This window comes from Lycium ferocissimum, chromosome 6 (genome assembly GCF_029784015.1).
Source record: "Lycium ferocissimum isolate CSIRO_LF1 chromosome 6, AGI_CSIRO_Lferr_CH_V1, whole genome shotgun sequence".
Taxonomy (NCBI): domain Eukaryota; kingdom Viridiplantae; phylum Streptophyta; class Magnoliopsida; order Solanales; family Solanaceae; genus Lycium; species Lycium ferocissimum.
In genome coordinates, this window is record NC_081347.1 from 38360107 (window position 1) to 38377353 (window position 17247).

Consider the following 17247-nt stretch of genomic DNA (forward strand, 5'->3'; position numbering starts at 1 on the left):
TTTTTACTTTTCGTATTTTGGTTTTGGGCTGTGTCTCGATATTTTTAGGCATTCTTTAGTATCTTAGCTGCTCCATAGACATTTGTCAGATTGTGGGTAGTGTGTTGGAGTCTTGTGTGACTTGTTGGGCATTTTGCCACTTTTATTTACTAAGTTTCTGGTTTGACTTCCGCTGGATTATATCCAAGTATGATCGTTCTTTTATCTAATTTATTAATGACTGGTTTTCATAGTTATTAAAAGATTATTGAAAGAGATTAGACGTTTATTAATTTTATAAAGTGCTTTTGGTGTTGTTCATAGCATCGGATGCCTGTTATGCCTAGGGTGGGTTTAGGGGCGTGATAGTTGCAGTCACGCTAAGTACATTCTTGCCTTGCTTTATAAATTACTGTTATTATTCTATGATTTGACTGTCAGTAAAAAACATGGTATGACAATAATCCTTCATGAAAATAGATAACATATCTGGATCAAACTCTTACGTCGATCATATGAATGCCCTGTATATCCAAAACACTTGACAATATTTGTTAGGATAAACATATTCATGTCAGGGCTTTCATCTGCACTATGTAATTGATCTATTTCAATATCTCCATGTAGGAGTAAAACTATATCATCCTCGTAGTTATAGCAAGATATATAAATGCATCAATTGCACAAATATATGGTACTTCAGAACTAATTCAATTTTCTCATTTCAACCTCTTTTAGCAGATAATCTAATGTGTTTGGAAACTCTTCAAGAGTTCCAATAATATACAAGTCATCAACTAGCACAATAATATGAAAGATTATGATTATCATAAAGAGATAAGGGTAAATAGGGTCATCTTTGTACACTTCGTCAATGAATATTCACTAAAGTGATTAAATCACATTCACCTTACCTGATTTAATCCATATAAGGATTATGTACAAGTTTTCAGGCACTTGAATTATTCAGAATTTTTAAAATTTATCAAGCAAGACATATAGATTGTGACAATATCCGTTTAGTAGTTAAATGGTGTGATATCTTCTGATGTCTGGACTGCAGGTCCAATAAACTTTACGCTTACCAAGATGCGTCATTTCACTTGGTAATTATTTCTACGTCAGCATCCTTTAAGAGACTTAGAACTCAGATCCTCACAATCTTATACAATATTTCACGCTATATTGTATCAAAGATATCGTCGATGAGATATCACTTTGTATCGGTTCGCAATTCGACATAACTTACTGAGATCTCATCACTTCATTATTTTCAGGTACCTGAACCTCCTATAAGGTTTCATGAAGTGTTATGTCGTAGGCTCTTCAAGAGCACATTGCCTCCTCATTATGATCATTTGCTCCTCCCTTTTTTTCAAGGGTTATTGCATTTGGAACCGATTCGTCTACCATGCTTCATGCATGTTGTAGACTTTGTCCTTCAAGGACATTCAATAGGAGCATTTGCAGCTGAAATATGAGATTATTTTTGGGTCAGCAAATGCTTCTAGCATTTGACTTGAATTATCTTTTGAATGAGGATCATACTGATGATAATTCACAACAAGTTTCTTAGCTGCTTATTGTCTCCCCCTCATGTTAGATAAACTAACATATATCCCCATTTAATTTGGGTAAATTCTTATGTGTGAATAGTGGTATATCCATTAATCATATACCGCACATCAAAAGTTATAAGATGGAAATATCTAATTCCTGACCCTAAACCAATTATGAGGGGAGAGTTTATCATAATTTACTGGTCTGAAGCATACAAGTGTCGTTGTATGCAATATATCATATCTCAGACCAACACGTGAAGCTCTGTTCTCATAAACAATGTGATAAGGAATGATATGTTTTGATGATATGACAAACCCTAAGGAACCAGATACAATTAGGGTCATCTTTCTGAACTTAGTTAGCCTTATGATATCTCATATGCTGCTTGTCTAACATGCTCCTTGAAGGAACAGATGCCTGCAGGAATTGCTCATATATGAGAGACTAGATATGTTGATTTAGAAGGACCGATGGGATCGAGTTTCCAGCTCGGCCAACAATGCAAATTGTAGAGCTACCGACAAAGGTATCCGCACTTACAACGTGTTTGAAGAACAGATGAGGAACCAGGTTCCTTCAGATAAAGGTTCTGCTCACTGATGCTGAAAGTCCAAATGCACAGCTCTAAAGTGAGCGGCTAAAAAGTACAATGCAGCTGTACAGCAGTACCTCATCAAGGCCGACTGATTAACGGTCCAGATCTCATGAGTGGTCATCTCTACTCTCTCTCTCCGTGCATATGAAGAAATCATCTTCCAAGAGAAGACTCATTCTTGTACAATCTGAAAATTGCTCCATTCAAAGTGCAAGTCTCCACCTTTCAAGGTGTTTCTCAAGAATAGAGCCACAGCAACCCGAAGGACCGGGTCCAGAACTGAGGATGTTTTAGGTCCTTAGGTTGTTGAGTCTTTGTTCTTTTGTGCTTAAACATTAAACCTACTCTTCCTTGAAAATAAGTTGTTTGTAGGTGTCCAAAATTCTCAAGGTTGCTTCCACAAGCTCTTGAGTGGTACACTAGGCTAGAGTTAGCTTAGTTGTATTAGTGTGTGGCTAGAGTTAGTCACGGTGGTGTATTCTAAAAGGGTGCCTTTGAGTGGAACACTAGGCTGGGGTAAGTCTAGGTGTATTAGTGTTCTTGGCTAGGGGTAGTCAAGGGTGAGGGTTGCATAAGCGTTATTGTAAGGGTGAGGGATTATGGGAGTTAATTCCTAGCTTATGATAGAGTTGTAACCTGAGTTGCTCGGTTAGTGGAGTTGAAATCCTACAGGGGTAGGTCGTGATTTTTAATCCATTGATCAAGGAGTTTTCCACGTAAAAATCTTCTGTTGATTCTTGTAATGCATTGCATAAGGGAACCGGTACGCGACCAGGTCCCTCATATACTGTTTGGTGGATGCACAGCCTAGAACAATTGGTATCAGAGCTAGTTCTTTCTAAAAGGTTAACACCTAGAGAGGATCTTCATCATGGCTAGTTCACCAAGCCTAGAGAAAGAAGAATCTATCACAAGACCACCAAGATCCAACAAAGAATATTATGGATGGTGGAAGGGAAGAAGGCGTAACTTTTCATGGCTGAGGATCTAAGCTGTGGGACATAATTTGTGATGGACCTTACTGTTACACCCCGTACTTGAAGAGAAGCACTTATCAAATTTGAGCGAAAGGATGTTGGACTACGACTGAGTAAAGCAACTTCGGAGTACAATGAGCGAAGTATTATTAAGTATACTGTATGACTGAAGAATGTATAGAGGAAATTCCGGAAGGTCCCATAAGGAAATGAGTGGAAGAAGTTGAGTTAGCATGACTTTGGAGGAAGAGGAATGCTACTTTTACCGACAAGGAGCCAACTTGGGGAAGGAATAACTTCTAGCATATGATGAGTTTTGAAGTGAAGTTAAATCCTAAATTGAAGTTAATGAAGTCTAGTTTCCAACGCAACAAACCGTTCATCGATACGGCATCCGAGTGAGGTGATATGGACGTTACAAATCTGGCTGGCAGGCCAGGAAATTGGTCTGCGCGAACGCGCCAGGAGGTAGTGCAAACGCACAGAAGGGTGACGCGCCAGGAGGTAGTGCAAATGCGCAGAAGGGTGACAAATAACCCAGCGCGAACGTGCTGAGTACTTTCTAGGTCGGTGCAAACCGACTCTAGACAAATATAAAAAGGGGATTACCCCTTACTTTTAGATCAACACCCCTCAAAAGTTCCTAAATACTCTAGAATATTTCCCTAACCTCCGTTAACTAAATTTTAGCGCAAAACACGTGCAATTCCGGAATTCAGGTTCGGGAAGTGTATAGTTGTGATTAAAGTATCGTATTGCGGTGAATCTTGGCTTGAGACCAAGGTGAATATTGAAGTTATTGCTGCCCTAGTGAAGAATAAGGTATGAATCTCTCCTTATTAGTATTAATTTCGGTTTATTCACGGGGGTAAAGTTATTAAATAGTCGTATAACAAGTTGGTTAGTTGAAAAATTTGGAAAACATCGTGTGGGATGTTTTATGGAGCATATTGGTGTTGATAATGTTGTTGTTGATGTTGGTATTGTTATTGTTATTGTTGGTTGTTGGATTGTGATTTCGGGCTAGGCATAAAAATAGGGGAAATACTGCCCGAATTTCGGCAGATTCTAAACGGAATTAAATTGAAGGCTTAAGATGGGCGTATGACATTGAGCCTAACAAAAGTATGAATGGTTTATATGTAGATTTACGAGCTTGGAGGGATAAACGTTGAGTGGCTAAGGAGACCGAAAGGTATGTTAAGGCTAGTCCCTTTCTTTCTAAAGGCATGATTCCTATGTTATGATTCCATACATGTCTTCCATAACATCCCTATTTCCCAAAAGCTAGAGCTCCATGATTCTCAAGGCTTTTATGATGTTAAAGATAGATGTTCCCTATGACGATAATGATGATGATGACGATGATTTTTTTTCCAGAAACTCCAAAGTTTATGGTTTTGAGGCTATTATGCTATTGTTGAGTATATTTCATGATTTTGTTGATTTCATTCATTGTTGTTGACCTCACCTTATGATAATTGTTCCTTCAAGGTGGGATAAAGCAATGATGATTATGCCATAATACAAATCGGAGGTTACCGACCTTACGTCACTCTGATAAAGTGGTAACTTATATTTGGGCTCTCATGCATGCTACTTATGTTATATATGTATATGATATATATATGTATATGTATATAGGGGATATGGGATATGGGAAAGATTAGGCATTATATACGCATAACCACCTGATCAACTGTATATTATGATATCGTCCCGGACGCGAGATATATAGGTATGGATTGGGTTGCACGTTTCGCAGCAATATAATATATATATGGATCGGGCTGCACGTTCCTCAGCAATATAATATATATATATATATATATATATGGATCGGGCTGCTGCACGTTCCGCATCACTATTATGTTATATATGCATGAGAAATGTTTTTATGAAAAGGCTAAGCATGCATGATGTTCGCCTTAAGAGGCAATCAGATGTACAGGTTATCTTATCTTATGTTATATTCTGTATCTCTTGTTATGTTACTATTCATGCCTTACATACTCAGTACACCGTTCGTACTGACGTCCTTTCTTGTGGACGCTGCGTTCATGCCCGCAGGTTCAGGTAGTCAGTCAGATGATCCAGGCGAGTAGCTTCCACTCAGCTGTAGTCAGTGCGCTTCATTTGGTTCAGATCTGCAGCCTTTTTTGGTATGCTATCTTGGCATGTAGATATATGGGTGCGACAGGGCCTTATCCTGTCTTCTCTGCAGTTCATATTCCATAGAGGTCTGTAGACAGTTATGTATAGTAAGAGTATCGTGTCGCTATGTCAGCTCTTATTTTGTTGTACAACATATGTAGTGGCCTAGTCGCCCTACACTGCTAGCCTTGGTACGTATGATTGTTTATATATATGTATGCACGGGTTATGAGTTATCGATGCACAGTTTATTGTGTTAATTTTACAGAAGACAGTATAGTTCAGTTATGAGTCATGTATGGGCCACCAGGTGAATCAGTGAGAGGTAGGTATGAGTATAGGGGTGCTTAGTCAGCAGTGGTCGGGCACTCATCACAGCTCATTGGTCTGAGTCGTGACACTTACGTTCCTATGAAAAGTTATGGGGGGTGGATCTGGGACTACTCAAAAGATTGAAAATAAGCCAAGAGCTGACCGACCCAGTTTCCAGAAAAGAAAGAAGGCTTGAGTGAGAAGAGGCAGTCAAAAGGATACCTGAAAGGAGACTGCTAAAAGCATATAACTGAGAGAATGGATAATTCCCCTCATTCAAGAACTTCCAAGTGGGAGTGTGCTTTTTGAAATGATGCTAAACAAAAAGCACTTTGAAAGAAATCAATAGGAGATGGGTTGATCGAGCTCAAATTGTTTCCTTTCCTCAAATTTCCTCATGCTTGGTTATGTTAAGAGGAAAGGTACAATGTTAAAAGGTGTTTTTCGGTGGCATCTAACTCACTCTTGTACCGTTATAGGTACACATGCATGGCAGGGTCAGGCTAACACAAGCATACGTGACATTGCACATCTCAGAGCTCTTGCCTCATCTTTAAAAATGTCAGGGGACCTGTTCCTTACGACTCAGGTTAGTAGTCTCTTCTCATGCTTGGCTGTGTTAAGAGGAAAGGTACAATGTTAAAAGGTGTTTTTCGGTGGCATCTAACTTACTCTTATACGGTTACAGGTACACATACGTGGCAGGGTTAGGATAACACAAGCATCAGTGACATTGCACATCTTAGAACTCTTGCCTCATCTTCAAAATTGTCAAGGGACCTGGTCCCTACGACTCAGGTTAGTAGTCTCTTCAGTGCTTAATATGTCTCGAACTGTCTAGAATGCCACGTCATTAAGACTCTTCCGCTTCCTATTCCAAATTGAGCCCTTTAAATGCCTGACCATCCTGGACCTCTTCAAACTCCAAAAGAAAACCCCTCATTCTTCAGATCTTGCCAAAAGAAATCACCATCTCTTATAATCTGAATCATCCGTCCTCATTCGCAAGAATCCAAACCCTACCATATCATTACCAAATCTCAAAAATAGTCCGATTCTGGTAAGCCCCACTTCCATCGATCACTCTAGAAAAGATAAAGGACTCTATGAACCCTGTGTAGACCTTCTCCTTGATGACTCTAAATGAGGGGGAGAGAAACAGATCTAATATCATGGAAAGTGGAACTGAAATTGTTAAGGGATTTGTAGAGGCCTTGAAGGCAAAAGAAAGTGGTGAAGGAACTCAGAAGGATCTGATGACTAAACTGATGAAGGGGAAGGAGCCTATTAGGGAAGAAATAGATGCAATCCGCAAGGCATGCAATCCATTGGAAGAAGGGTATCTGTCACGAGTAACCCTTGTGGTAGTTCAGAAGAGACATCATACATATCTGTTCCCTGCAAATCACAATGATCCTAACATGACATATGAGGATGGAAACACCTTTCCAGGTACTGTGATAGCTACCAAGATATGTCACGATACCAAGATGTGTCACCTTATGGAGCCTAATGTTTACTGGTATAGCCACACTAAAATTCGGGGTACTAGCCATCCAGCTTATTACCATGTACTGGTTGATGAGAACGGATCCGGTGCAGCTACAAACTGGCTATGATATATATGCAAGGTGTACACGTTCAGTCTCCATGAATCCACAAGCCTATTATGCACATTTGGTTACACATTGTGCACGATTTTACATTGAGGATGATGAGGAAATCATGGAGAAATAAAAATGCTCAAGAAAGCAAAGGGACCAGGTCTCAGTGATGCTGCAAAAGAAGGTCACTTTTAGCCAAAAACTGAAAACCTTTGTCCAGACCCACTAATCCTTAGTTCTTGAGCCCCTCCTAGTCCCCCTGAATATCTGACCCCTTGTTTTCCATCGCTAAATGACTATGGCACTCATGGCAATTTAAGCATCATATTTTGTACTGACTAAGACTACTATGTTTTTGCTATGCTTAATCTAATCTGGGCAATTACTCTAATGTGTGCAATGATCTTAATACTTGTTGTTACTATTCTTGCTTATGTTATGTTGCCCTAGTTGCCATGAGTTAATGCCACTGAAATTCTTTTTGGCTTATGCTACTCTTATTAATCTTTTCAATGATGCCAAAAGGGGGAAGAAAATAAAGGGGTGGGAAAGGGACGAAGAATGATGTGAGAGAGACAGTTTGTCATTATAAAAAAAGGGGGAAATGACTATATGTATGTTTTGATGATTGCCAAACCTGGTGAAACCAGAGGAGAGCGAGAAAATCAGTCCTCAATATGGCCTCTCCATACATCTCACAGTCTCAAGAATATAATCGATTATATGTGAGGGAGACATGTCCAAAAGATAAGGGGAACCGTGAAAAAGAGAAAGAGGACTGCAATGTCACGACCCAACCGGAGGGTCATGACGGGCACCTGGAGCTAACCTACCGAGCACCTATCATCATGCCTTCGTAATCATATCTAGGTGAGCCACATGGCTAACTCATAACTTTCGTGCATCAACAATACAACTTCTATCGAACTAAAGCACCATTTTATATAAACATTATCAACTATGCCCATATATACACAAGCTGACAAGGCTATCAAAATAATAGACAAATTATGAACTGACAAAGCTGAGAGATACCTAGCTATACACCACTGTCTACGAGCCTCTACGAAGAGTGCATAAAATGATAAAGATGGGACAGGACCCCGCCATGCCCATATATATATATATATATATACCAAAAGAATAATACCAACTACTGTGGCTCCGGATCAAATGTAATCACTGATGAAGCAGCCTACTGGTCTGGTCTGACAGCGTCCATAAACAAAAGGGCGTCAATACGAACAATGTACTGAGTATGTAAGGCATGAATAATAACATGATAAAAGCATGAAGCATAGCGTAAGATAAGAGAACTGTTTATACCTCTTGATACCTTTTAAGACATTCGTCATGCTTGCTTAACCTTTTTCTAGAAGACACCTCTTATATCCACATATGTACCTATGTAATATCGGTACCCGGCCATAGTAGGACTCAGTAATAGCTATACCCGACCATAATAGGACTCGATAATATCTGTACCCGGCCATAATAGGACTCGATAATATTTGTACCCAGCCATAATAGGACTCGGTAATATCTGTACCCGACTATAATAGGACTCGGTAATATCTGTACCCGGCTATAATAGGACTCAGTAATATCTGATAGTTATATACATATATAAATACATATAGCATCATGAAAGCCCAACTAAACTTTTCTACTCTATCGGAGTGACGTTAGTGTTACACCTCGAAAATTTCATGTCGTTGTGTCGTAAGTAGACTAACGCGAGCTTAAGGTTAACATGAAGCTCTTATGACCATAAGAAGGGTATTGGTAATTTTAGAGTGCATACGATAATATTTCGAAGTTATATGAATTGGTGAAATAAAGTTTGATAAGGACAAGTGAAGTATAAGTGGTATTTAGGAAAGGTTTCGTAAACTATTGCGTTAAGGATTGTTTGGTAATGCCTTGGAGAGGAGTTATGAGGATATTTAAATTGTTAATGAAGTGTTAAAAAAGTGTTAAGAAGGTTCCATAAGGGTTGGAGATCAAACGAAACGACAAGAACAAGTTCGGAAAAGGGGTGAGTTATGCGACCAATTATATGGTCCGTATAACTTTATACAGTCCGTATAATGGTCCGTGTAACAGTCACAGTGAAGGTTCATCACTGATGATATTATACGGTCACTTATACGGACCGTATAAAATTATACGGACTATATAAGGGACCGTATAATGGTTACAAAAGGGTCGGTTGTTGGTGCGATTCTACGATCACTTATACGGACCGTATAAGTGTCCGTATAATCCATGTCGGGTAACATTTTTCACAATTATAAATATAAGACCCATGCTCTTATATTTCATTTTCTTATCTTCTCCATTCCTCTCAAGAACTCTAGAATATTCTACATACCTTACTAACATAAATTAAAGAGAGATCAAAGATCAAATACCAAAAACTAGTAGAATCAAGTGCAAGGATGCTAGCTAGGGTTAATGGAAGCTAGAAATTCCTTTGGAATTGAAGTTAGGGTTTTCGTCAAGTGAAGTATCTTCATCCAAAGCCCATTCCTACATAATCAAAGGTGAGTTTTATGTTCATTTAATGTTATTAAGAATATTGAGTGGTTAAAAGACTTGGATTATGGAAGAAAGTAGAGTATGAAGTTCAAATATGGAAATAGTGGCATTCTTGAATAGTAACTTGACTTGAATCATAGTTCTTGATACGTAATGAGTATAATCTTGCTATGAATGGTATTAAAGATGTTGTAGAAGCATTAAATGTGAATGAATATGATGTTGTGTCACAATCATGGTTATGGATGACTTTGAAAGGGGATTTTGAGAATTGAATAATGTCTAGCTTGATGAAGTTTGTTGAATATGATATTGTGGGTGTTGTTATTGAAGTTTGGGAGTTGTTTATATGGGGGAAGTTGTCGGAATAAAGGAGATGCTGCTCAATTTTCATTAGCTCTGAACATAGAATCATCATCATCAATATACACCTCTTATGTATGCTTCATGATATGTATATAATGATGATTACACCGTGCCTAGATGGTCGGGCAGCACCGCTAAGGCGGGCGGCTTACTACACCATGTCTATATGGCATGGGCAGACACCACTAGTAGGCGGCATGAGATGTTTACCCCGGACGTGGGCTAATGATGATTACACCATACCTATATGGTCGGGCAGTTTATATATATGTGTGTGTGTGCATGATATGATGTTGTTGAATATGTAAGTTGGCATGCATGACTCCACCCTAAGAGGCATTCAGTTACAGGTTATCCCTTCACGTTATGATCTTTATTTTCTTGCTACATTTTTGTATATGCCTTACATACTCAGTACATTGTTCGTACTGACGTCCTTTCTTTTTATGGACGCTGTGTTCATGCCCACAGGTAGACAGGGAGACGGCCCAGATTCTTAGGAGCTATATCAGCTTATACAGGAGCACTCCACTACTCCGGAGGTGCAGCTTATTGATGCATTCTTTTGTGTACATATTTTGGTATGACAGGGTCCTGTCTCGTCCTTATGTCTCAGTACTCCGGTAGAGGCTCGTAGATGCGTATGTGTGGGTAGTAAATATCTCATGAATACACCAGTGTATATTTTGTATATCATTTTTGGTAGCCTCGTGGGCTGATGTGTATATATAGGTATATACGTTTTGCAAATGTTGATGACCATCTTATGAAGAGTTTCGTGTTGAAAATAATATATTTCCAGGTTGGGTAAGACAGATAGCATTATGAGTGGTGCTCGGTAGCCAGCTCCGGGTACCCGTCATGGCCCACTAGTTGGGTCATGACAGTAAGGTTGGTAGCTTGACGACTCATCATGGAATCATCACCATCGCTATATCTCAACTTGAAGGAACAACTATGTTATATCCCGTATTTTGATACATTGGGATAATCCGAGTTAGTCATGATAAGTTAAGGACAAGGTTGTAATTTCTTTCGATTTTGTTAAAAGTGCACAAGTTGCATATTCATCTTTTCATTGGCATGGAGTGTTAAGGGTAAATTTGGAATAAGAAAAATTTGGGGTTAAAAGTGAATTATGGAAAGTTAAGCATTTCATGAAAATTAAGGGCTAGAAGTGAAATTTTGGAAAGATAATATTTCATGAAAATGGCCATATGTGGCCATGTGTGTGGTGTGGGCCATAGCCCATGTGTTAATTATATAAGTGGCAAAAGATGACTAATTAAGTCATCTTCATCATTTAGCACCCTAGAAAATTCAAGAAGCATGGAGAAAGAACAAGAGGCCATTCGGCCATGACCAAGAAAAATTGGAGTCCAAAAATTGACAATCATGTTGTTGCTTCATAATTTAAACTCACGTTGACAGCATTATATTTCGTATTTTTGTACGTCGGATTATTCGCAAGCTGAGGTGGGGTCCACACACTGAGATTTTTTTTGGGACATGCGAAAATTTATATGAATCACATATGTGAAGTTAAACATAACTCAAGAAGGACCCTTGAGCCAAATCAAAGTGGAAGTCCTCCAAACAAATATTTTTAAGTAATGTTTTCGGGTGATCTGACTTCGAGGGGCAAAAACAGTATTATAAGTTTGGAATTTGGAAAAACACCAAAGATAGAAGTTGTAGATAATTGAATTATCTTTCCAACCATAGGTCGTGGGCCCACAGGTGACATCGGGATAAGGAGATATGGACGTTTTAAGGCAGAAAGGTCAGTGAGCTAGGCCCAAACCGGGCCCAATCGGGTTAGGCCCATGACCCATGCCTATTTAAGTCTAATTTCAGCCCTTTCCTCTCATTTTTCAGACCAAGAATACCCAGAAAATTCTGGAAAGAGAGAGAAGAACCTTGGAGAGAAGAAAAAACAATTTTGACCAAAATCTGAGCCCCGAATTCCGAAGCCCATGAAGAGAAAAGTGTTGTACGCTGCGTTGTCTTCAATTTGAGCTAAAAATCAACCAAGGAGAAGAGTGATAACGTGCGGGCTGCATGCTTAAGGTATGAATACGGTTCCTTTTCATTGTTAACTAGTGTATTTAGAATTTTAACGGATTAAAACGGAGGGGATAGTGTGTAGAAATGGATGAAATTCATGAAATTTTGTATGTTGATGTTGAGCCGTGAGTATGGGCTGTTTTGTGACAAGGAATGAACTAAATTTATTTAGTATGTTTGGATTGTTGTGTTGTGGGTTCTATGGTGCTAATGAAAGTTTAATGGTTCAAAGTGAAGTTATAGTTGTTTGCGGCTTGTTATGGAATTTTATATAGTTTATTGAATTTATGGAAGTAATGGATTATTAATGTAGTTCATGAATTCGGAAAAGGAAGAAAATGTGTTCGTTGTTTCCTTGAACTTGGAGGTTTCGGGTTTCATTATGTAATGGATGGAATGTTGTTGAATTGTGTCGAAAGGGTTATTAATGTTAGAATGCGTTTTGAATCGATTATTGATGTTACTTATATGGTTGTTGGTATTGTTGTTAAAGATATTGGCCGAGTTGAATTCTCGGGGTTATTGAACTTATAGGGGAAATGTTGTCCAAATTTCTGTAAATAAAGTGATGGCTTGGGATTGGATTCTTAAGTGCTTATGGCTAATGTTTGGTGTCTAATGACATTGTTGTAGATTTCGAGAAGCCGAAACTTGAGTTTGGAATAGCTTAGGAAGCAAACGAGGTATGTAAAGCTTACCTTTCCTTCTTTTGGCATGTCTTAGATATGAGTAAGGTATGATATGTTATGAGCCTTGGGGGTAACTCTATTCTGAAATTCCGAACATGTTTATGGTTCACACTCGTTCCTTGATGTTCGCATTTTGATACGGTCGGATTATGGTCCTTATGTCTTCCGTATGATTGGATTTTAAAAGTTGCATAAAAAGTTTTGTTTTTAAAAGAGTTCTGTAACTACGAACGTCCGTAACTTTCATAGACGGAACCGGATTGCTTTGATATGCTCGTAAATGATTCCATAACATATAGTGACTATGATTTTTGTAGGCGGGCCCGGATTGGGTTGATGCTCGTCCGTGGGTCCCGCGACTCCCTTCTGTATGGTTCTGATGGCTTTTGAAAGAATTTGGTATAATTATGAGTATTACGAGAGTCAGCGGGTTCGCTCGGCCCTAGGTAAGGGTCGGGTGCCCATCATGCCCTATCGAAAATTAGGGTGTGACAAACTATCATAAGGTGAGATCAACAGTAATGAACACAATCGGTAATCATATGACAAGCTCAATATTTTCATAAGAACTTTCTGCCTTGGCATTTCTAGAATTGAAATCATCATTATTATCATCACAAAGATCATTACCAATGATATCATAAGAATCATGAAAATTATGGGCTTCTAGTGTTTCTAGGAATAGAAATATGATGAATATCATGTATAGGTTGACCACCATGGAATCATGCCTTTAGAAAGAAAAGGGATAGCCTTACATACCTTATTAGCTAATTATACTAATATCCCGAGCTTGACAAATGTACATACAAGACCAAGTATTAATTATTAGACTAAACGTATTCATATACCAACCTTAATCTAGTTTATAATTTAATGAAACTCGGGCAGCATCTCCTTTGTAAAGTTAACAATTCTTCAACTTCCAATTCAACCCAAACATTAGCAACATCAATACCTATTCTCACATATCAAAACATAATCAATTCTACTTCAAGTCCTCTATCAAAACATCCCCCTAGCCTCAACTTGACCCTTATTCAACTTACCACCTCCATAACTATTTTTCCTTTACTTAAAACCACTAAGATTCTTGATAATTAACTCAAACACAAAGATAGAAATCATATACATACCTTGAAGGAACTAGAATACCAAGAATCAACCTCCAACTCCAATTCCAAAGCTCATCAACTCAAAGAAACCCTAGGAACAACCTTTTTCTTCACTAGCTCGGGTTTACGGGGCTCGGATCTTACTAGAATTTCTCCAATATGATGGAATATGTTGAGAGGAAATATTTAAGGGTTTAATCTGGTCTGGAATGAGAAAAATGAGGGATAAAATCACGGGACATCATATATATAGATAGAACTAGAAAGTTCCAGCGATGCGGTTCGACGAGCGGGTCGACGACTCGTCGACGTGTCGACGGTCCGTCGACTTGCTCCTGTAGATTCAAAGGCTATGTCAATGTTGATGGTATGTATCGATGGCCCGTCGACATGTCGACAGCCTGTCCACCATGACTGGTTTAACGCAGATTTTCCTGAGTCGTTCCAATTCGCGTCGATTCGATTCGTTCAACTTCTAATCCTGTAAATTTCAAGAAACACATGTATGTACTTCAGTACATGGGGTAAGATAATTAATATTTCAAAACTCGAGCACGGGACTCCCGTCTAAGGGCATACTCAACTAGGAAACCATGGGTTTTCTTACGACGAAAATGAGAGGCGTAACATGCAAGCTGGGCCAGAGGGGGAACAAGTGGGAATCTGGTTCTCAGGGGGAACTTTGTCTATGAGTTTATCATCACCAAAAAGGGGAAATTGATATGTCATGACATGTTTTGATGATTTAGTAAACCTTACTCAAAGAACCAGAATACTACGAGGTATAAGTCTCAGGGGGAACAAATGAGGTATCTGGTTAAGGGATCTGGACCGTAGGGGGAATACAAAGGATGTCTCTTTGACATCATCAAAAAGGGGAAAATTGATAAGGAATGATATATTTTGATGACATGGCAAACCCTAAGGAACCAGATACAATTAGGTTCATCTTTCTGAACTTAGTTAACCTTATGATATCTCATATGTTGCTTGTCTAACATGCTCCTTGAAGGAACAGATGCCTGCAGGAATTGCTCATATACGAGAGACCATATATGTTGATTTAGAAGGACCAGATTGGATCAGGTCTCTAGCCTGGTCAGCCAACAAAGCAGCTATAGAGCTACTGACAGTGTATCCAGTACTTACAACGTGTTCGAAGAATAGATGAGGAACCAGGTTCCTTCAAATAAAGGTTCTGGTCACTGATGCTGAAAGTCCAAATGCACAACTATAAAGTAAGCGGCTAAAAAGTACAATGCGGTATTGCATGCGAGCACCTCATCAAGAACCGATTAACGGTCCGGATCTCGCTGAGTGGTCATCTCTCTCTCTCTCTCCGTGCATATGAAGACATCATCTTCCAAGAGAAGACTCATTCTTGCACAATCCAAAAATTGCTCCATCCAAAGTGCAAGTCTCCACCTTTCAAGGTGTTCCTCAAGAACAGAGCCACAGCAACCCGAAGGACCAGGTCCAGAACTGAAGATGTTTTAGGTCCTTAGGTTGTTGAGTCTTTGTTCTTTTGTGCTTAAACATTAAACCTACTCTTCCTTGAAAAGAAGCTGTTTGTAGGTGTCCAAAATTCTCAAGGTTGCTTCCACAAGCTCTTGAGTGGTACACTAGGCTAGAGTTAGCTTATTTGTATTAGTGTGTGGCTAGAGTTAGTCACGGTGGTGAATTCTCGAAGGGTGCCTTTGAGTGGTACACTAGGTACGGGGTAAGTCTAGGTGCATTAGTGTGCTTGGCTAGGGGTAGTCAAGGGTGAGGGTTGCATAAGCATTATTGTAAGGGTGAGGGATTATGGGAGTTAATTCCTAGCTTATGATAGAGTTGTAACCTGAGTTGCTCGGTTAGTGGAGTTGAAATCCTACAGGGTAGGTCGTGGTTTTTAATCCCTTGAGCAAGAAGTTTTTCACATAAAAATCTTGTGTTGATTCTTGTAATGCATTGCATAAGGGAACTGGTACACGACCAGGTCCTTCATATACTGTTTGGTGGTCGCACAGCCTACAACACAATGGTTTAGCTATATTATGGAGGCATCTAATGCCAAACCAGCTTAGATATAAACTAGCATTATCAAGATGAATTGTCTTGATTATATATTCTGAAAATTGTGTTTTGAACTCAATTATTTTTTGCAAGTAACTTCGTAAATGTCAAACTGCCAGTTGACAATAAACGTACATGTGACCGTCTCATAAATGCATCTATTTTAGACATCACATCACAAGGTGAAGGGACACACATTCACCTTTTATATTTTTCAGAATTTAGGTGATTCAGTCCCAACATTAGCTAGTCTAATCAACTTATCATGGGAACAAGCAACACAAACCAATTCTTGAAGAATCTTCTAATTCTTCAATATGTTTCGAATACTCAATTAGCACATTAGATTTAAATCTGGACAACCAAGACGGTCATATCAACTGATAAAATTATATGTACTAGTAAACTTCAAGTTTACCGTGACATGTGCTATTTGTTTTAGTAAACTTCTGGTTTACTATTGGATGAGATTTATGTCATGAACTTCTAGTTTATTGTGACATGTGATCCCATCATGCTCGGGTGGCGTTTCATATACGTATTTCTTACCCGTAGTAACTTGAAGATATTTAATCTTCCAATCATTTGTAGTCTCAATATGATAACCATTTTTATTGCTAGTAAACTTCAGGTTTACTACAATTTACTTTTCGATTGTAACAATTACGATCTAGAATAAATGGTGCTATCATATATAACCTCTTTGAGAGACTTTAATTTATTTGCCATAATCAGATATTATTTGGAAACTGCTGGTGTCATGATACTTTTAGATAAACAATTAGCTCTTCTAAAGCCCTTGATCATTAGCTCCCGTTTGGCCAGAGATTTTGGGAGCATATTTTGAAGATTTGTTTTCAAATCTTTGTTTGGCCATAAAAATTTACAGATTTTGAAAACGAATCTTCAAATCCCAAATTCTGGCTCAAACCTGTTTTTGAGCCAAGATCTATTGTAACACCCCATACCTTCAAGCTAAGGTCCACCCGTAAGATGAGGGTATAACGGAACCAATATAAGGTGTGTATAAAGAGTTTTGAAACCTAATCAAGGAATAAGAAGAGTCTTAGGACAAAATAAAGTTGGAAGCCACTCTACAGAGCCTATATACAAGTGAGTTTGCACAGGGTCTCACTTCAATCGAGTATTCAGGAAAATTTATAAGAAAATTGGGAAAACTTCCTCATGAAAGTTGTAGATCTTTGAAAAACCTTTCCAGTGATATGTGGT